The following is a 23,008-nucleotide window of genomic DNA, read 5'->3' as shown; positions in this document are numbered from 1 at the left end:
GGGGGGGGGCAGGGGGGTTGATGTGGTATGGGGTACGCAATGAGAAGTGAGACCCTTGTTTTGCCGCACATCTTTCTTGCTTAGTCTCACGCCTGGCCGACTCCCGGGAGAGTCTTATGAATAATAATTATTAACCTCCTCTTTCGCTTGGCTTTTCCAGGGGCTTGAATGTAGCTAGTGGTGCAAGGCGATGGCGCGAGCAGAGAAAAGCCAAAGTAAGTCGAAGATCTTGTCTAACGGGGTGGTAAAGAAACTTCGGATGGGATTAGTTGGGGGACCGTGAATTCAATGAGTGAATATTTCCCGGATTTTTCATCGAATTTAATTTCAACTTTTGAATTTTTAGGGATTAGACAGGGGAAACTAGCAGCTAGTCTCGGGAACAGTCCCGTTGTATTCATTTTTGGTTATTTCATTTTTTCAGCATTTTAAAAGCCTGAATAATTTGGCCTACTTATGCCTGAATTTTTGGTTTAAATTCCGAGATTTTCCTGAATTTTTCGTGAAACCTGAGATTTCAGGATTTTTACTTTCAAATGGTTATTCCTCACACGTGAAATGTCCAGTTCTCCCGGAATCTAGGAATGAATTGAAACCGAATTGATGGAGCGATGAGAATATTAATAAGAATATCAATTAACCATCAAATAAATAATACGATAGCAATCTCCAACAGAAGACCAACATCCCATTTTTATTTCAAGCGATGTACCATGAAAATTAGACTAGAAAAATCGAGGGAGCTGGCATGCGGAAGTAAGGGATGTTGTGCATTATGGTTTATTGTTTGTTATTACATGTTCAGTGAAGGCCTGGGATATGATTGTAGAAATTCCGGTGTACTGAGCTCTCCCCCTTTGCAAGCCTCGGGGTGTTCTCCTAAAGCGCTCGGCGTTTCCCCTTTGGCGGCGTAGGCGGCATGTCACAGCCAGCTGACTCTCACCCCCTTTTCCCCCATTCTCCACCCACTCCTTTTCACCCTGGGTTTCCAGTGTAACCCACCCCCCTCCCCATGACTGAAATATCGCCTGAACAATGGCGTACCACTATACTTCTCTGATTCTCCATCGCACTCTCACCCGCACTCCCAATTCGGAGTTTCATTCTATCTTTTTTTTTTTCCTTTTTCCTGGGGATAGAAACGGGTAGAAAAGACAGAATTCAACTCGCCGACTGGCCAAGCGGCTCCCACTCGACAAGAGGAGACCCAGAAAACAAAAAAAAAAAAGAAGTTTGGAAAAAATATCGTCGCATCTAGCTAAACCCCCGGAAAAAACTTAACCCCGTCGACGCGATAAAATTTAACAGTTGAAATAACTTGTCTGTCTTTTATTTATTTCATTATCGCACTCACCAATAATTTTCACTTCATGAATTCTCAGAATTCTCTCCTACCATTGTCCCTTAATTATCGGGTATTATGGGCTCGTGCTCTTGTCGTATTCTACTATCGCTTTCGAAACAGCATGACATGCATTCTTTTTGTGTCAAACAACAGCGATCAGCATGATCCAACACTTTTATTTCACCCTCCACCTTTCATTTTCTCAGTTTTCATTTTTTTTTCTCATTCCCCCCCTTTTTAATGCAGTTTTCGTTGATACCCGAGGAGTGGCCATACAAAGTGGCGCCATATAAACTCGAGCGTTAAGGAAAGTGCTGGAGAAAGAAATACGTCGAGTCATTCTACGTGTTTTGAACGAAAGTAGAAATGAATGGGGATAGGGCAGGGGGAAATGAAAATGGTAACAGAACGCAGGAGAAAAATGGAGTAACAAGAGTGTGTAGCTTTGGCGACAGCACGAATCATTGACTCTTGATAATGAAACGATGACTCGTTCGTACAACTACTCCCTCCTTCTTCCTTTGCCCATCGAAAAAACATGAATTTACTTTCGACACATCGGAATAACCGAACGAGAGAAGCAACGCGTCTGCCATAGATAACTTTTCGTACATGTGGACAGAACGGGGTTGAAGGGGGTACATTGGTTATGTTTGGTGGGAGGAATAACGATGATTACTGTCGCCCGGGTATATAGAACATTTACTCCCGCGGACGTGAACACGAGGCCGTTTGCAATTATCGGAGAGCTTCCATTAGTTAACTGCAGTCGATACGCAGCCAAACTCTCTCTCTCTCTCTTTCTCTCTCTCTTCCTCTCTCTCTTCATTTCTCTCTCTCTCTCTCTCTTGCACTTCAGCAGCAGCCGATGGGCTTAACCTACCCCTTCTCTTCCACATCAAAACATCATTACTGCATGAGCATGAGAGAGCAAGCAAGCTCACTGGGGTAATCAATTTCACTGTGGCCTTGCTAATGCATTGAAGCCGCTGGAAACATTGATGTTTTGTGTTTTGTGACTTAAATTGAGGCTCAAGTGACATTTGCCCATGTAAAAAGATGATGATGATGATGGGGCGTCGACGCGGGATTGGAGGGCATCATGTGCGATCAGAACTCGATCTAGTTTTTCTAAGCTGCGATCAATCAAGTCATTTCTGATGAGGATCTCATCAAGGTTTAAGCCTGTGGGTTGCATCGCTAAAGATGAGAGCGAGATCACCTCGAAAACTCATTAAGTAATCACGGTCTTAGCTTCAGGTCTGGCTATCTGAACTCAATTAGATCTAATTCGGACTTTATGTAGTTGATTTTCATTAGAACGAGTTAAGATTCGAATCAGGTTTACAGATCATTAAGGTTGGAGAAATTTGCCTAGGATGACGGTGAAAGAAAGCTTCATGAAGTTTTGGTGAAAAACTGTATTACATAATTGATTGGGTATTGACCCATGTCGACCAGTTTCCTGGTCAAACGAGGTGGACCGGCTTCAGTCTTGACCTGGACCTGACCAAAATTTTCGCTTGGATATACTACACCTTTCCATGACATCATCAAGTGCGATCCAAAGTGGATGAGTGGGTGTCGTGCAGTCTGCGGTGGCTGTTAAGCTTCAACTAATTTCTGCCACGACGGCAATAGACATCTCTGTCCTCCATAACCCTAGAAAATTTGGACATATCCGTAGTGGCGTGGGTTGAGAGGGGAGACAGAGGCAGGCGGTGGAAGTTATTGGGTTCACAGCTGTCGCAAGCGTCGACAGCAGTCGATTGTCAACTGGCCACCGTCTCCGGGAGAGTGCCCTCTCTCGGGGTCAGACTCATCGCAATGATCGCTTCTACACCCTCTCTCAACACCCTTGTGTACCTGTGACCCTTCGCCCTGAGCCCGCTATGGCGTCAGCTTGTACCAAGTCTCTTAAACTCCATCGTCACGGACTGTATGTACCAACTGGTGACGCCTGTTATAAAGTATCTCCCACCCTCACATTCTGCTCGCCCCTCGCATTGGATACTTTTCTTCGTATTAGCGCGCCATGATATGTCGAGAATAGCAGTTATAGTATGAAAGATTGGGTGATTATTGCTTGAAAATTGTACTCCACTCTGTCCAAGTATTCTATTGATGATTTTCAGGGTTCAACATCACAAGTCGGTGAGTCCTGGTGGATTTTTAATACTGTCTCGAGGAAGTTAATGAAAATGGAAATCATAGCGGAAGCAGAATCAGAAGACCGGACAAGCGGGAGAAAAAGAAGAATCATACCAGAATTCGGAGAGTAATATATGAGTTGAGATTCTTCTAGAGATTGCTCTACCTATTGCCCCTTAAAAAAAATCGTCACGTCCTTAGAGATCATCTTCACGGACTTGAGAAGACAAAATCATGTGTACGTTATCCCAAAAGGACTATTCAGCTTCTTAACATTGCTTTGAAAATGGTCTCGAACGAGGCATTGTAGATGCCCGCCGGGCGTCATAGGTCTGTACCATAATTCCGGAAAAAGCCATCTAAACAGTGTTATTTAGATTCAAGAAGATGGGCACTTGGGTTAGATAATAGCCATTTAGATTGACCGAGCTGACGCGAGATGGCCCTTAAGCGTCACTTTTATTTCATCTCGCTGGGATCTTGTAATCTCGTTCTGGATCTCCTGGACCACATTTCTTGCTCCACCTCAGACTATCCAATGTCTTCATACAGGGATTTAGACACGAAACGTCACATTGTTTTTGCAATCTCCACCAGAACTCCCAAGAAATCGTAAAATCTGAATTTTTATTGACGCAAAATAGAATAAACGCTTTATGATTTAGACTGAACCGTGGAATTCATTCAATTTTTTACTCGTTTGGAAGGGCCACTGAGTGCCTGGATAAAACTCTTATTCCCTTTTTTGTTCTGTTACTGGTGAATTTCGCGCACGGAATTTGAATCCGCTTGTAATAAAATCTGCAGCTTTATGCGACAACTCGAAATACCTACAGATATAGGAGGCGTATACCTGCGTGAATGCGCCCCGGAAAAATATAAATATAAAAACAGAAAAAATAAAAGTGGATAGAGAGACGAGTACAGGAGAGTGTGCTCGTGCCAGGCCAACCGCGATGTAAATAATGCTACAAAATCGCTACCAGATTTTTTTTTGTTTGTTCTACATTTATATTTTTTTGCCGCAGTCTTTTGCTTTTTTTGAGCTCATCCTCAGGGGTATCTCGTGAACTGCAAGGAATATGAGAAACGAGGAGGACGAGAGAAGCCGTGAGAACGACAGGTACCCGAGCGGAAATTTAAATCCGTTTTTAATAAGAAACTGATCGGTAAAAGGAAATCCTCATGAATTAAGAATTTGTTTTTCAATCCTTATTTGGATTGATACCTGATAAAAATACTAGGATCTTTTTTTTTTTGGCCAGTAGCTGATGCGAATTTTATTCAACTGAACGAAAATTCGGATTAGGCTCAAGCATTTTTAGGTTGCAACCTAACCATAAATCAGAATAGTTCCATATGTTTTTATTGTTTTCAATTGGAAGCCAGGTTGACAAATGAATAGATGTTTAAGTAAGAGCAATTGAATTATATTTTACTAAGATGTGTTTACACTTCGAGAGCAGTCGCCGAAGTGACAAACGATCTCGAAGTCACAAAAACGAAAGCATCGGCATCATGATTTCGTTCTTTCCATACTCAGAGATTTGTTTATATTATTTAATAAACATTCATATAGAGTTTCGTCGTAAGACCACACAGACGGCCTCTCCAAGAAATAATGACCTAATAATATAATAAATATAAATTTATATAAGTCTGTAATATGATCGTATTGTTTTTGCTCTTTTCAATAGTTCTGATTGATCAGGATATGATGAGATCTGATCTGCCAGTGATCCAGACCCAGATCCAGACCAAGTGCGCAAAGAACCTTTTATCAACTCAGAAGCACCCAAAGAATTGTTTAATATTCATAAATATATTTGTAAACCAAAGCCAGTGGAAACGATTTGGTACGATTAATGGTGGGGACTTTGCCTAATCAAAGGTCTATAATCGGCCAATGTAGGACCAACCAAAGCCACTGTATAATTGGCCGAGTGGGTGAGCCTGAAAACGTTGATAGCGAAGTCAAAGTAAATCGGATTACTCGGGGATATCATCCTCGTAATGTATGTATGCGGACGCATCTACACGGGCTCTCTGGTTGGCAATGTGTGGAGTCCGTGGGTATATAGAGAAAAGAGAGCTGAATGGAGAGAGGGGGATGATCGCTCCAGGGAAAATAAGGGTGCACGACCCAAGCGAGATAAAGGGTGCATGCGTGTGTGAGCCACGCGCGCATCATGAGGGAGAGCGACATGTTTTTCTAGACAATTTGTTCGGCAACATTAATCACCAACGGCCCACACCCGAACCCTTAGGGGGGGTGGGTGGGGTCACAGAGAGAGTGAAAACTGGGATATATGCAAAAGGGTGAAAGAGCCACGGGAACGTTGCCGACTGTGACTGCTGATGTTCTTTTTATTGTGTACTCTGGTGGCTTTTTTTCATTCCCGTCTTTTGATCGAGCTACCACTCCCTTTCCGTCGCTTCTTCATTTCCTTTCTGTTCGTGAAAACGAGAAATTTAAAAAAATTGTGGAACAAAAGGTAGAGGAGATACAGATGAGACCGACTCCGGGACCAATTCGACTTTTTTTTATCTAAAACTTGGGCCCGCTTGTCTGATTGTTCTACTAATCCTCCAAGAGCAAATCATCACTCGGAATTTTCTCCGACTTGTGTGATATTGATCAGGATTTTCTGATTGAACCCCTCGGATTAGGATTTGATCTGAATGTGAAGAAAGGGTTTCAACGCAAACTCACGTTCAACATCTTCTTGAAACCGATCAATACGAATTTGAATTTCCACTGTAGGTTCTGCAGACCCGATTGACCAGTCCTGATCAAAAGACCTGCTTTGACCAGGTCTGGATCAGGTGCAGCGGTGATAATCAACTCAGGATCCTTATCAAATTCGCAACAACCCAAGACAATTGGGATTAATACCTTCATATTTATTCGAACATAAAAGCATCACATGTCCCTCGACGCATTTGCGAAAACAACAGCGACCACAGCCTATACTCTGGTCGTCCCTGGAAACTATAAGGTAACACAATACCGTAGCCGATGATTATCTGGAAAACTAATTTCACGAGAGCGCGTGTATGCCTCCGGCCTCCGATGGTACTCCATATGTGTGCGTCAGTTAGTGAAATTGTATTGGTGTGGTATATGCGCCGAAGGGGCTGAGGATTCGTGTATTGTTGTGACGAGAGAAAAAAAAAACGGATGGAGATAAAAGAGAAGAGGTAGAAGTGGGAGAAGATGATTAGTCGTGGATCAGTTCTGTCTCTCTTCATTTCTCGTCAAGCTCAAAACTTATAATGCGTGCTATTTCTATTCTCGTGCTCGAGGATGCGAATATCCCGGAAGAATCTTGTCTACCGCAGTAATTAATCACTGGTGCTAATGCAAACGTAAATCATGAGAGTGTTAATATCGTTCACGCAAGAAAATCCTGAAACTTTACGTTGTCCGATTGGTTCGTACGAGAAACATATAAATTCCATTGGCTATTAGTACGAGGCATATAGACCTTGGGCTATTTGTAATTTTCATTATCTCGACATAAAGTAGACCATTAAAGCGCCACAGCACGTCGTGGTGTAATAGAGGGGACCGAGGGAATCACCCGGGAAAGTATTTTCCCGGGGTAACTGTCAGGTGCAGCCGTGGTGGAGAAGCATGAAAACAATCCAAGAGTTTGCTGAAAATCCACCACTCGATCCCTGATGTCCCATCCCTGTATTTGTTGATTCTGTTCGTAACCTCGACCATAGTTCGCCCCCTCACAACAATTTTCCCCGAAATCTGATGAAATTGGTCTCAACACAAGCGTCGACGGGCAAAGCTTCACCTACCGGCTCCTCCATCACCACCCACCAACCGTTTATTGGCTACTTAAGGGCCGTTTCTATGCACAACACATTTGCCGCTAAATAAAAAGGCCTGCACGGACTCCGACACCCGCCCAGTCGAGTCCAGTCGTCTTTCATTTATTGTTCAGGATAGAACAGAAGGATGGGCTTTCGAAGGTTATACTTAATCCTAAAACAGTCGTAAATACAGCGCTCTCAATGCAGAGGTGAATTCCACTGGGGATATCTCCAGTCACTGAAGGGACAATGGTGAAAAAAAAAAAAATAACAACGAGCGGAATGAAAGAAAAAGAGAATTATTGCCCTCTGGCGTTGAAATGGGCGATTAAAAGCACGTTAGCGGGGACAATCCAATTTCATCAGTAATTTTCTTCAGAAAAAAATGCGACAGTGCAAATTTTATCCACTATTTTGTTGCTCAACAAGCTTGAAAAGTAATTTTCATCCTGTCCGAGTCCACAGTCGCATCCCTCCGGTCAATGGGGGGAGTATTATCCCACAAGACAAATGAGAGGGAAGTATCCCTACGGTCGAGACCAAAGGCTAATGTCAGAGAAGGATGGACGGAGATATCGAAAAAGGGTTGGAGTCCCCACCCTCGAGTTGAGTTGGGAAGGGGTAATACCCATTCGAGTGTAATCGGCCTCGCAAAACTCCATCACACTTTGCTAATAGAGCCCGTGAGGGAATGAAGCGGGATGGATGGGCCTCGGTGGCTTTATGGGCGGTACTAACGGAGTTTCAAGCCCCTCTCCTTTCTGCATTCCACCTTATCCTCTCTCTTTCGCTGCTGAGAGCCCTTGGTCCTGGTCGAATGATCCAAGTTGCTTGGTATCGGTCTGAGAGCGATTGACATTGAAGATGCACTGGTAGGACGGCCGAGCTAGCAATGGCTGGACACCACCTTGGTCTGATGCTGATATGCCGGATATATGCTGATATGATCGGGCTAGCATCAAAGTCCTGATCTGAACAGCTGGTTTTTAGATGAAATCGAGAGTTATAACATGAAGCGAAATTGCCGCATCATTCATGCTTGGTGCTGGTCAAGATTTGACCGTGAGTTCGATCTTTGATAGTGGGATTTAACTGATTTGATTCACTCTGGTAATCATTCTCAAGGATTTCGTTGATGAATCTAGAAGGGAATCTAGAACTCTTACCCCAAATCGTATCGAACTGCGAAACTGAGGCAGTCTTGGTGATTGCTGCTTGCAAAACAACGTACGCCATTCAAGCCCCTCCTTGACCATACAACAGAAGTTATGCACCTCCAGTGTCGTCTAATTATCTCGTGGTCAGTGCATGAAATAACCATTAACCCCGTTGGAAATTTATCTGGGATCGTGACTTTGGAGCTTTCAATGTATCATGACTATTTTTTTTTGTCGAGGCTATCTGTCCCGCTCTGTTGCCGAGGAAGCGTAAAAACGAGTGACTCCTGATGAAGGTGAGGGTGGTGGAGGAAGTGAGTGCAGTGAAGGGCTCAGGTGGCAAGGCGATTGGAGATTATCGGCGGAGGAACAGACCGGAAACCAGTAGCACGGGCACACACGAAGGCTCTCCATCACTTGCGCTTCCTAGTGTTGTTGGTTGATGTAGCGACGCCATTGGTGAATAAGAGGTACTAAACTGAGTTTACGGAAGGCTGATGATGAGTTGGTTCTTTCAGTCTCGCTGATCTCGTTGATATGCAAATGATATCTTCATCATCTCCACCATCAACATCATCTGGCTCGTCTCAACATTGTGCAGCCTTCATCCGTTGATACGCCACCATTTGGCACGATAATCTGATGATAGTCGATGCGAATTTCAAATGATAATGAATGCAGTTCAACTGCAGTGAGGGGGGATTTTCTGTTACTGCCGTATGTATATTCTGGTGGGAGTAAATAGGCGAGTTTGGTGTGGACGGCTTAGTAGTCGCGATGGCACACCTGTGGAGCAAATTTACGAAATGTTTACGAGCGTCTGAAGGGGGCCATCCCCTAACCTCTCTCCACCCAATGATATCACACTGTTCCTGTTCCACATTCACCATCTCCCTCGATCCTTCTGGTACAGAGGCCACACCGATAGGTAGAACCGCCGCGTCATTCCGTATTATTACATCGTCGCTATCACCATCGCTGAGACAGGGGATTCCCCGGGTAAAGCGCACTCACCTCGTCTGCCCCACTTCACCCCTCAGTGCTTCGTGGATGAAAGTGGGATACCCATGGCTATAGCTATATAAAATCTCACCCTTTCCACTTCCTTCGATGCCCTCCTTCTCTATATTCCTTCCTTCCTTCCTTCCCTTTCATTTCAGGCTCTCCTTACGTACTCCTATCGTCGGATACACCACCCCTGGCTCGTCGTTCATGTCCAGAGGGCGCCACCTAGATATACTCTCAACCCCTCATACACTCTGCACCTCAACTGAATTATTAATGTGCCCAATTACATCTTAAAAGCTGTGCTCCATTAATTTTCACAGCTGCTGCCGCTTAATTGGGAGCCTAGGCTCGATAATAAACTCACTCCCGGCAAAATGTGGGGCTCAACTTCAACTCGAGGCGCTGTGAGATTTACAGAAACAAAAACCGCCTGGATATATTATTGTGGAATATTGAGGGATAATTGAATGAGAATGTAACAACTAAGTTGTAGAGGTTTGAGATGATAATAAAATCCCAGGTAATGCATATTATTAAGCCAACGTTAATTTTTAACCCATTGCCCTGCGGTAGTAACAATCTCGGGTAATACTATACCTCGGTATGATGTTTTATTTTACAAAGAGGTACCTTCCCCTCCGTCTTACCACCCAAGTGGACCTTGTTAGTGTGGTAAACCTGCCACCCAGAGCGGGTGGCGGCCAGAGTGGAGACCAAGAGGTTCACTATACCTTTGGCTTCATTATCGAAAATAAAAACTCTAGCGCGTGCCAACAGCTATCATTTTTTTTTTCGTTCTTCCCCGGAAAAAAATTCCTCGAAATAATCATTACAATCCGATAATCATTTATAATTGATTAAAAATCAGTGCATTACGATGATTTATCAATCAGATCATTACGATATAAATCCCCCAAAAGAAAATCTAATAAATTTCTTGTCCTAATAAACAATTAATTATCATAATCGTCGTCGTCATTTTTATGAAACAGCGTGAAAGTTCAGGCGAAATAATAGCGAAGGGAATTTTTTCCGATGAAACAGTCCAGCCATTATTTCCCTTGTTTTTACAATTTTTTTTTTTTGCAAATATAATCTACATCCTGAGAGAATACGTCACGACTCATCGACTCGGTGGAGAGGACATGACCACTGAGGGTTAGAAATGAGTGAACGTCGTCGTCTGAAGAGTCCGGAAATGTTGAGAACCAAAGAGGAAAAAAAAAGTTTGGAGGGGATGGATGGGGCAATGGCCCGTGAACCACCAGTACGGCGTAATGACGCGGCTCTCCTTTCAAAGATTGCATCGCAGGAAAAGCGCTTGCTATATCGCCCAACCCCACCTCCCAATCCCTCCCGTCCATTTCTTACCCCCAGAATCGATACTTGGGCTCTTTGGAAATTGGGTGGGTTTTTAACGCTGGAATAGCCCGGAAAAATGTGATTTTCTGTTATTCCCAGAGACTGAGGGAAAAACACTCGAGGTATTTTAATATTCTTCTGATTCGATTCCCAGGACTTGTACCTTCCACTGTATTTAAACTTATAAGAACCAATTTAAAAAATTCCAGTACAGATATTGTCGAGTCAACCCCACTGGGGAATAACCTCACTCCCATTCATTTTTCTTCAATTTTACTCTCTGTTTCAATCGTTCCCTTTTTCCTCTTGCCCCATCCCGGCCGGTATCTCTTCATCTTCTCTAGAGTCAGAAGTTAAATCCTCAGAATTCTGAGTTAAAAAAGCAATTACAGAACGAATCAAGCAAGGAGATACGGTACGTCCGATAAGAAGTGGAGAAATTGTAATGCTTTTCTCTGTTCTGAACCTCCATATGAAAATCAGTCGTCTGTAATTTTTTGTTAATAAATAAATGAAAGTAATCTAAATCGCCTATTCAATTTTATCCTCATAATTTAATAACACTAGTCGCTCGATATTCAGTTGGACCGATTGGAATTTTTAGATCTTACTGATCTGAAAATTAATGATTGAAGTAGATTATATAAAAGAAGCTAAATGGGAAAGCCTTTCATTACATGCAGCGTAGTTATTGTTGCTAATTAATTATTCAAATTTCCATGTAATCTTATTACAATGTTTTCTGCACGCCCAGCCAAATGAATTTGAAACATAATAGATCAACCCCAGAACCGATGGAATCGAAAACTTGAAGAAAACTCAATGAAAAACTAAAAATTTTAATGATATAGTATCGAAACTATCATTTTATGTTATAATAAAATTTAAATAAGTAGAAAATCCCGCCACAGACCCACATTTCAAATATGCCCAATACTCGAATTATGGGCGATTTCAATTATGTATTGATACAACAATTATTGTAACTATTTTTATAAAGATATCGAACCAAATTTTTGAAGTATTTGATAAAATTTTTTGTTCAGTTATCATACAAAAAAAATAAACAACCAACATAAATTAAAAATTAAAAAAATGCAGATAATTCTAATTAACGAAAATGAAGTTCCTAAACAATTGAAAATAATTGTTGTACCTGCATTATCTTCCAAATGCAATTGAATGGGCACTTATTCATTCCACCAAGTGTTTATTCTCGGGTGAATGTAGTTCACAATAAACGCGTGTCTCTGGCACGTGCTCAAGGTAGTTCACGTGGAAGAACAATAATTCAAGGGACATATTTACAACTCAATTTCGCTAGTTCATAACACGTTTTATATTTTCATGATTCTTTTTGTATTATTATCTGGTGGCAGGTGCGGAGTTTGCTTCAATTCCAATATTTTCCTGCGCTCCATATTCCCGGGTAGTTCGTCATCTCGGAGAAGGGCGGCGAGGGAGAAGGATGGGGGTGGTAAAAAAAAATAAAAAAATGAAGAGGGGTTGGAGGATGAGGATTGGATGAGAGAGGAAAGGGGGTATTGTTGTGCTGGTGGAGGTGGTGGAGGTGGTGGAGGTGGTGGAGGTGGTGGAGGTGGTGGAGGTGGTGGAGGTGGTGGAAGTGATGGAGGTAGTGGAGATGGTGGAGGTGGTGGAGGTGGTGGAGGTGGTGGAGATGGTGGAGGTGGTGGAGGTGGTGGAGAGAGGCTGTTTGCAGATCCTCTATCGGGCTTGGAAGCATCGCCAGGGATGGGAAAGCACCAGCATCCCCCCGGTTTTCCTCCAACGTCGGCTCTATGGGGGTTTTCAGGGGGTGGAAAGGGGGTTAGCGGCAGGCGGCGCGAGGCAGATAAGAGAATTGCACTGTCAAGCTGGAATGATATATTTGACCAACATTTCCATATAACCACGGCAAGAGACGCCCAACCATCACTGGATACTCTTATACCGCAGGGTACGTTTTCTCAGTTATTTTTTACCGAGCAATTTCTGCATGTTGATTCGTTCTCCTACTTTCGAATTTTCTCTCATCTGTTATTTATTTCACATTCTCGCGATGGGTAGGTTATGTATATTCTCTAAAAATCCATTTTTTTTTCGGGATACGAAACTCAATGCGCGATATTTGATTTCATTTTAATGAATTGCTGCTCGGATGGTTCACCAATGAGACATCAGTTTTATTCGGAATGACTGATGAGGGGTATTGATGTTACTCGGTATGAAGTTAAACGAAATCTCATTCTTGAAAACTTAATTTATGTATATCTCCTTTTTATGATCGGATCTCTCTTCAGTGATATAGGATTTGTCGAGGTTTTAGTAGTGGAAAATCGATCATTATTTTCTGTTTAAATTTTTTCTACGTCCAATCGAGAAGAAATAAAAATTGTAAGATTTTTATATATTTTTGTATATTATCTAATAATTGTGTTTTTTTATTAAAAAATTCTTGGATGTATTGAAACTTTTAATATGATTGCTATTATTAATTTTTACCGAATGGAAGATTAAAATAAAAATAAAATTTCAGAAGGAAATAATTTAAAATCAATTTAGTATTATCAAAAATATTCTGTAAAATACGAAATTTGAAGTTTTATTTCTCCTAAATCGACTGCAATGTCGTTTTTGTAAATTAATTTCTGAAAGAGAAGAATTTCTTGTTGAGAATAAAACCGGAATTATTCAATTGACATTAAAGACATTGTTTTCCTGAATACCGCAGAAGTAAAAATAGGTAGACAGGATTATAAAATTCCTTTGATATTTGACGAGCACGCGACATTATTCACGGAATTGTTTATTGTTACACGAGTTGAGAGTGCAGAGTAACGTAAATATACCGAGGGATCTTGATAATTAGATAAATAATCACCGTGTAAAATTCTGCATAAGATGGAAGTGAGATTTGGTGGGTGATATACGTTGGAAATATTTCTGGGTAATGGAGAGAGATTTCTTTGAATAATGTCAACATTTTCTCTCACCTCCTGACTCTGAAGACATTTGAACGCAGAAATTAGAAATGTGTATGTCAATCATGTCCTGATAACTCTCACATATTGAATTATGGAAGATTCTTGAAGAAAATGGGACATCCAGAGCGCTGAATTATAAACGAATGGAGGAATTATTTGAGTGGATATTCGTGAAATCGGAGGTACAGCCTTCTTGGAGATACGACTACAATTGTCGGCGATGGTATCTTCTCTTCATCATGAAGACAAAATGTATGAAATGAAGAAAAATGTGAATAGAGAATAACCCGGGGCTGTGGGTATGCCATGGAGGACCGCCCGTCGGGCACTGCGTGTGTTAATTTGAATGAAGAAAGATTACGTGAGGACTCCCTGATGGGAGGAGCCATTTTGTATCAAAATGTCGATAAAAGAAGTCCACAATATTGCCTCGATCTGCGGATCTATCCAATTTATTGAGGATTTTTTGGTTGAATCTTCAAGGTTCATCATCATCCAGAATATCATTTGTGACGCCTTTCGATTCCAAGACATCGTCTAGGTAATCAGTCATTCCTACGAACTAAAAGGATTCAGAGAGATTTCTCTGGTATGACAGGGCGCCAATCAATGTGCAAATTGATTTAATCAGTTGAAGGGAATAATTAAATATTCAGACCGACGAGTTCGATAGCCCAAACAGGTTGAAGTCGTTCGAGTCCGATTATTTCGCCTCGATTGTTGGTTGAAAATAATTAATTACGTATTACGGGTGGTAATTAAATTCATCCGAATCAATATGGACCCCATGGTTTAGGAGTTCAGTCATGTGGAAATGTGCGGAAATGCTGAAATGTTGTTCTTGAATTAAAAAATGTTTAACAGATCACTCGCTTCGGTCCAGATCATACGCGGTGCTTCATGATCGAGCTTCAGTCAATTTGTTAATTAATATAAGTCATAGAAATTAATGAGTCAGTGGAAAGTTAAACGGAATTGGGACTCGAGTCATTTAAGACATTCGCGGAATTATTATTAATATATTTGAAGCTTCAAGGAGAAATTCGAATTTTCTAGTAACGATCGTTAATTCAACTTTAATTACTAATGTTTTTAAATAATGAGGTATTTATTAAATATTCAGTTACGTCTCCTTTTTTAGTCCATTATATAATGAAATTATTTGAATTCATCGATTAATTTTTTAAATTTCAGAATATTGCCTTCAGTGGAAGTTTGTAGAGGATAGACCAAAGATTTTTTAAAATACTTTAAATAATTAAGGATCTACAAAAATATATTGGTAATGGTAAAAAGATCATTAATATTTCAGCGACAGAAGATTGATTTTAAGACTCATAATAATTAGATATAAATTTGAATGGCATTTTAATTCACATGAATTTTCGATAGAAAAATCAGAAAAAGATCTGCTGCCTTCGTGGTGAATGACAATTGATTATGATTTTCCAATGACAAAATGGAGATATTTTTTGATAAATTTATCACTGACAGCCAATCTTTTTAACGACAACTTGCCGACTTGATTAATGAACTGGACAAAGTAAATTATCAAAGAGAAGTAAAATGAATCCATTTTGCCGATTCATATTGAGCATTAGATCGTTGAATGAATCCGATAGATCGGATTGGTTATAAATTCGAGAACAGACAAGTCCGCGATAATTCATCATTGAAGAATCATCAGGACATTGAATCACTGGTGTTATCACAACGTTTGATGTGATTTGCGGTGAATTTTCCTGTAACATCTCGCCACAGGCTAATTTGTCAAGTGAACAAAAGAGGACATTGACAGGCCAACAATTAATGTACAGAGGCTGATACACGTGTCATTTCATTATTGTGAAATAGGAAGTGGAAGATAGAGCAATCCGTTGAAGTTTCTCCTTGATCAATTGAGCAACGGCTAGAGCGGGGGAAAATGGATTTTGATTTGAAATGGTCAAACTATGGGAGAAATTGTGCATTTGGAATTCACATAGGATGTGTATATCGTACGTGTGAAGGACATTTGTTGGTGGGAAAGCATCGGGCTATGGACACCGACGCAAAACGTCAGTCATAATAGCACGGGCAATCAAATGCTCACATGAGCGTATCGCTAGCTATTTGTCTCTGCGGAAGACGAGCGGACGAGCAACGGCATTTCCAGCCCAGCGGGGAGTCGTTTTCAATGGAGGGGAGATGCTTTTTAGGGGGTGGAGTGGGTGGTGAACTATGATTCAACAGAGATGGAGAACTGCCGCGACAATTGTTTGATGCACGGCCGATTAAACGATCATTGTACGATTTTGCGATATATCGGACGATGGGAATGCAATGGCAATGTTGGGTTAGCCACCGAATATTGTTTCCACGCATTGATGCAACATTTGGTCGACTGAATCGCACACTTCCGTCGCACCAACGAGCTGTTCCGGATTCGTGTTGGCGGTGTAAATTTTCGGGGTTGTGTTCTGGGTGAGAGGAGATTCTACCGCAGTTCTATGGTCGGAGAATTTTGTTGTGAAAATTATCAAAAGGCTACGTAAGGTGCACTGCTGAATATTTTGGAACATTTTCATTGGGTCAGTTGGAATTCATTCTCAAGTAAAAACAATCGGTAAATTATTCATTTATCGTAAAAATGCAAAGGCAATTCAATTTGGAGATGGAAATGAACACATATTCATTAATAAAGAGTAAATACTTGAGGAAATTTAATTTAAGAATGTGAAATACTAAAGATCTAACATATAGATAGCGTAAAATCATGAAAGGGATTCTGATACTCTATATGAATTATTTTAAAAAATGCTATTGAGTTTTCAATAAACTGATAAACTTTCGAGTCGAATTTTCCAACAGTGAAAAGTCTGCCATTTCCTGTAGTAACCGTATCCTATTATTTGGAAAAATATATTGAAAAATATCTGATATTAGTCTATTTATATTAAAAAAATTTTTATTGTTCATAAATTGTAAAAATATAAGCAATTGATCCGATACTCTAATTTTTTTTTCATATATTTTTCCATAATAGAATAATTCCAATGTCGACTGTAATATTTCCTAAACTTTGGTAATTTTCCCATTTAATTTTCTCGGTGCAGTAATGAGGAAAAAACATAAAATTCAATGTTTTTCCGTTTAAAATCCGAGAACTCCATGATTTTTCCTATCCACTCTCCCGGTCAGTATCCGGAGTGCTCTAAGTCGACAGGTCATTGGGATTTTTGTCCCTTGCGAATCCCCAGTCGGCTGTCAAACCTTTTTTCCTTTTCATTTCTTATCCCAAGCGCTCCATTTGTAAAAAAAAAAAAAAACTGAGAGGATGACCACCGGCTTACCAATTTTCCAGAAAATTCCAAGTGCTTACAATCTCCATTTTTTACTCACCTAGAACAGAAAAAAAAAAGAAGAAAAATTAGTGAAAAATCTTTGTTGAACAACTGAGTAACTGCGTGTAAATAATCAGGAGGATTTCGTCATGATTTCTCTTTTTTATCTTTCACTCTTGTATATTTTGTTTCGAGGTCAATGACTTGGAGAATAAATGAGCCACGAAGGACAATTTTTTTTCAAGGGATTAAAACGAGTCCCAAGAGGACACGTGTTAGCCGTCGAAAGATCTCGATTGCCAGAATCCTGGGGCTGTCCTATCGGGTTCCACTCTCGGTATCGCGTTATTCAGCATTCCATCTTGGGTCCCCATCGCCAAAATTTTTATCGTCCTACGTACCAGCCTCAAAAAACGAACCATAAACCCTCAAAAAAGTATCCCCCACTATCCAATTAATTATCAGAAAAAGGTCAAAATAACGCGGCATTCCAGAGATTCTGATACTTCTATCATGCCACCAGATGAATCACGTACGTTGAATTATCGGATATCGAACGAAGAGTAATGACACGAGAGAAGAACTACAATGAATGACCGAGCACATCCACATTATGCGTAACCTCGTTCACTCCATTTCTGATTGACGATGTTGATCCTCCAAATCGAGTGTTTTCCCATTTTAAAATAAACCGAATAATTCACGAATCAAAACACAACACATCACCGCGATAAATCTGTCACGTCGATCCTCAATCATCCTCACAATATCCCAAAAAATTATCGACAACAATTGCCATGGAAAAGTTCGGAAAAATGATTACCCCCCATTCAGGCATCGAAGGTGCAACCTAGACAGCTCAACAGATAAAAAAAAAACGAAGAATCAACGAAAAAGATAACGGAGAGCGAGTGAGACAGAGCGTGGCTCCCTACTTACGTAATTTTAAATTAAACTGTGACGTTTTCAAATTAACGTTTTTGCCTGCACACGATTTCGCCTCTCGCTAGACGCTAGGTAGGAAACTTGCCATATTACAAAACCCGGAGTATACCCAGAAAGAGAGAGAATGTGAAAGTACAGTGAGGGGATGAGAGGAGGGGGCTTTTCCACCGGCGCGTAATTTAGGTAGCAGGAAATTGGTTTTCTCGACAATGAAATAGAAGAATGCGATGGTGAGCTGCAGGAGGGGTTGCAGAGGTTCCCAAGGTACGGGTAGAGAATTGAGGTGGTGAACCGAAAAAAGAGAAGAGCAGACTCCGCTCATGTACTTACCGTCATCCAACACCCATTCGCCTCTTTATTATGAGAGAAGCGAACGATGAATGGATGAAGGAAAGGATCGGCTAGACGTCCAATGAATTTCCAAGTTTCAGTTGGGCAGCGGCTGTCGCATATAACAACCCGGTAATTTCCTTTTTGTCGAGACAACCAGACTAATATCTCAAGTAAGTACCGAGATGACGTATTCTCATTAAAGATGACTCCTATATTATGAGAGAATCCCTTCCAGAATCACTTGGCCATTCAGAAGACCATCAAGATAATCACTCGGACTGAACAGAAAGCCCCAAGAGAGGAAGCCCCAAAGTCTTGCATCGCTGGTGTTGCAATTATCCACGTCGAATTACCTGATTCGTCGTATCCTGTAGGTACGAGTGCGTGCAACATTGAAAAAAAGAAAAAAGGAAGGTTCCAGGATAAAGATTCAACCTTTCGTAATTGTTAATCACCGAACGAAACAATTCCCTACACTCTTTCGTCCTTACGTCTGTCTCCGTAACTCCGTCATGTCAATCAAACTTGACGTGGGAATAAGCCACATGATGCAGTCACCCAGGGGTATCAACACACGCTAGGGACAAGCTAACATTCACCCCCAAAAACTAGTTACAATTGTTTGTTACTGGAGAGGTGAAGGTACAGCCAGTGAGAAAGAAATTCGCCGAGTCATGCGAGCTGGCTTTTCATGAACCGTTTTGTTATAGATCTAAACATGCACAACACTCGGAAGCGATTTTCGCTCGTTCAACGCCCGTTGGCCAATTTCACAGTCATGCAATAATAATCAAACAGGGAATAATAGTTTTCCGAGGTGAGTTGCAATCACGCGACTGGAGAACTCAAGAAAAGAGTGATTTTCTCATTGGTTCAGCTCCTTTGTCTCACCAATGATTGATCGAGCCATTGGAATATCATCGGTGGCATTCAGCGGTTGATCCCGGTCAAGGCTCTAAATAATTTGGAAATCACGAACCCAGAAATGATCATTTACACCGTATATTACCATTCTCCACTGGTGCTCGAAGATGGAAATCGCTTTGGAGCAAATAATTAGACAATCTCGTAACGGCTCACAGAGTCAATTAGTCACACAGCAGGGGGTGCGGCTCTCTGGCGTACATTGGAAGGCTTGGTTTCCCCCGGAATAACACTTTCAAACCGTCCGTAATACCGTAATTTTCTTCCTTCATGTTTAATCCCCTTGGGTTATATTTTTTTTCCTCCACAACCTCTTTGGCATATGAAATATCAGTCATGTTACTTCTCGAGAATTTTAATTAACGCACATAAGTGTTTCTCGAGTTGATAACAGCTGAACTGTACAGTTGGTGATTTCTAGGTTCCTAGCTTCCTAGCTTCCTAGCTTCCTCTCCAAACAGTCCAACCATTGTTAGCAGCTGGCACCGACAATTCGGGCCGATTTGCACACTCACGAAATCCCTGATAATTGGCAATGAGACAGGCGGTAGTTCCCTTCCCACTGATTCCATCGGGAAAGCCACAAAGACGGAAGTTGACTCTTGGATAAGGGTCTGGAGGGTACGTAAAAATCGTTCGAGAATTGGACGAGTGAAAATATGCCAATGACTCGGGGCTGCGGTGAACCGCATGATATAGAACGATGAGTGCCACGAGAATCAGGAAGGGAGAGGTTCTTTATGAGGTGTCCTGAGAGCGACGGTCATGCAAGGTGACGTGTCGACACGGTGAAACCTGTTTTAGCCTCGTCAACCCCCGAAAATACCCGGAAGTGGCTTCTCATAGTTCCACCGTCTCCAACTTAGCTTGATGAATATCCAACCTGTCGACGGTGAATCTAGATCATTAAAGAATTACAATCCCTAAATATTTGAGAACAATTCGAGGTACGTACTGAATACGATAGCAGGTATCCATTAAACCTCTGTCCCGACAGTTGTAACTAATAAGAGGAATCCGTTTCAATTTGACTGCCGGAGTAGATTCTCCCCCTCTTACCATGGATAATTCAACTGGGAAGGCTTAATGCATGATACAATAGATCAATTACATATATTAGGGGAGCTCTGAATAGTGAGAGATCCAAATGGATTTCATTCGGCTCGTCATTTCTATTTCCAAACCTCCAGAATTCGATGTTTAGGTAATTGTTTGTCAGAATAAAGAGGTACATTGTACGGCAGAACGTGACGGACAGCTGTCGTCATTAGCATCACCAGTAGTCCTCGACCAGAGGAAATTAACCTGACTTATTAAAAAGCTCCAGAGCTGGAGATTGTTGTGGGCATTCCAAGCATTAACAGCCTTCAAGATGTAGTCGAGTCTTGTAGTCTTGTAGAGAGGATTGGTTAACCTAAATCACCTGGAGCAAATTGTTTCGACGTTAAAGACAGCTAAGCATGTACACATCATGTGTAGGCCTCATTATCGAGATACAGAGAATGGTTATTGGTTTTGAGGAGTAACCAAGGTGGAATTCTCTACCTGGAATATTGTCCACTGGGTGATTGTAACGAGTAACGTAGAGGCTGATGCTCATCGATGAAATTGTACACCAACGTGGAAGCGAAATTTACGATTGAACGGATGGACATAGCCGACGGAAATTTTCATTTGAAGTGGGTTCACTGAGGGTTCATTGGAGGTGCTGGAGACAGAAAGAAGTTGTGTGAAAGAGATAAGCTTCCAAGCCCTTGGAGCGTGTTGTTGCGGGCATCCTCTCCCTCCCGACGTGGATGTCTCAAGCAGGCGCCCCAATGTGAGAAGAAGGTGAGGAGCGTACCCAAACGAGTGAGGAGAAGACTCTTGTGGTACATAAAACGAAGAAGAGGATACACACGAGGCATGCGAAGTCAGGGCTATCGTAAGTTAGGGTGATGGCGAAGGAGAAGGTTAGCCGCGCGGACATAAAGTTCTAGACTTACGACGTAAGATCCTCGATAGCTCCTCGCGGTGGGCATGAAAGCATTGAAAAAAGAAAAAAAAAACCCCACGGGGGAAAAAAAGGATGACCAGGAAGAGGAAAAAAACCAAAGCACTGAGGCAAAATGCAAGTGCATACATACTTGTATGTATCTCTCTTCTCCTTCGCCACCAATTTTTTTGTTATCTCCGTCTTTTCACTTCTTTCATTCATTTTTTTTTCGGGGGGGAGGGGGGGGGGGCAGCGGGCTATATCCTTTTCCAGGGACTGCATCGAAGCAGATCCCCGCGGCGACCAACCTGTCTTCCCGACACTGTCTCTCAGTCTCTCTCGTCTTATTTTATCCAGACCTTTGGATAAACCGATAATACCCACCTCTATTTCTCTCCAGTCCTTCTTTTTTCCATTCTCCCATGCCCCCCTCAGGGGGGGTTTTTACTCTACTCGATAACCTCGACAATCTCGCGCGGTAGTCCTGACGCGCAGTCCCGAGTGGTGGCTGATATTTTTCGTTGGTCGTCTTATCAAGATCCCTATCATGAGTGCGTTAAAACGTTTCTCAAGAATCGAAATGTAGGACTGGAATAAGAATCCAGGAGATAGTTGAAAGAAAAAAGGTAAAGAAAAAAAAAAAATAAGGAGCGAATCAAATGGAGCTGCTCTGGGCCAAGTTGAATTCGCCTCGACTACTCGAGGAAGAGCGTGTCGAAATTGACCAAAGGGACAAGCGTAAAGTGTCTGAATTATACTTTCTTTTGTGATATATATGTGGAGTAGAGCTCTTATACCCCCAACGGTAATGATGAACTCGTGTTTACACTGGCCAATGGGGAAACCACTTTAGGATATCTGCCGTCCCGTTGTGCATGGGATAAAAAGAAGAAATATCAGGCAAAGAGTACGACTTCTTTTCTCATGTAAATACGATGTAGTCCAGCGTGTTAAAGCCAAACTGACATCGTATCGGGTATATATGTTGGCACAATGTGGCTGCCAACTGACCAGGGGCACACATACAACCATGATGCCTCTCCTCCACCCTCCCCTTTCTACATTCAGTGCAGAAATCCAAGGTAAGATGGTCCTTGGAGGCTGGTGATACCACGAGAGATGACGGTGGAGGGCGGAGGTGGAGTGTACGAACCGTAAAATATATCAGCCGCTGTGTGACTTCTCCGGGCAGTCACAAATCAACCAGACCCCCCGTTGGCTTTTCACAGTGTGGGTGTACCCCTCTCTTGTATGATACTTGAAGGTAGAAAATGTCTGTACTGAAGGACCACAGTCGTGGATTGAGGTGGATGCTATCTGATATCACGTGGAGCCTTTTTTTTTCCAGAGTTGGGCGGTTATTTCTGCTCTTCAACGCTGAATTCGTTATTGATTGGGGTGATGCATCATCCGGGTCAGAGGGATTTTCGTTTTGATTATGAATGACCATGGGCTTGGAATTTCTAAACTCTGTCTGATCTTGTCATAGTAATGTCATCCTTAGAAACTATTGCAAATCTAATTCTTAAGCGGTAGCAATGTCCGCAGGGGCAGTTTCTCCATTTGCGGATGATGTTGGTTACCTGACCCTTGGGTAGTTATATAAACAATATCGTTGTGTATTTGTTCTCTCTTTCCCTTTCAACCACGTCTTTAATGAACTAATAAACCTT

General features: G+C 41.7%; 1 protein-coding gene across 3 annotated transcripts in view; it reads right to left on the bottom strand.

The window, feature by feature from the left end:
• Positions 1 to 23,008, bottom strand: part of hth (homothorax) — a 320,736-nt gene that overhangs the window by 22,817 nt on the left and 274,911 nt on the right. The window lies entirely within an intron of this gene.

Source organism: Fopius arisanus, unplaced genomic scaffold, assembly GCF_000806365.1.
Source record: "Fopius arisanus strain USDA-PBARC FA_bdor unplaced genomic scaffold, ASM80636v1 scaffold00054, whole genome shotgun sequence".
Classification (NCBI taxonomy): Eukaryota; Metazoa; Arthropoda; class Insecta; order Hymenoptera; family Braconidae; genus Fopius; species Fopius arisanus.
This window is presented reverse-complemented; position numbering and strand designations above follow the sequence as displayed.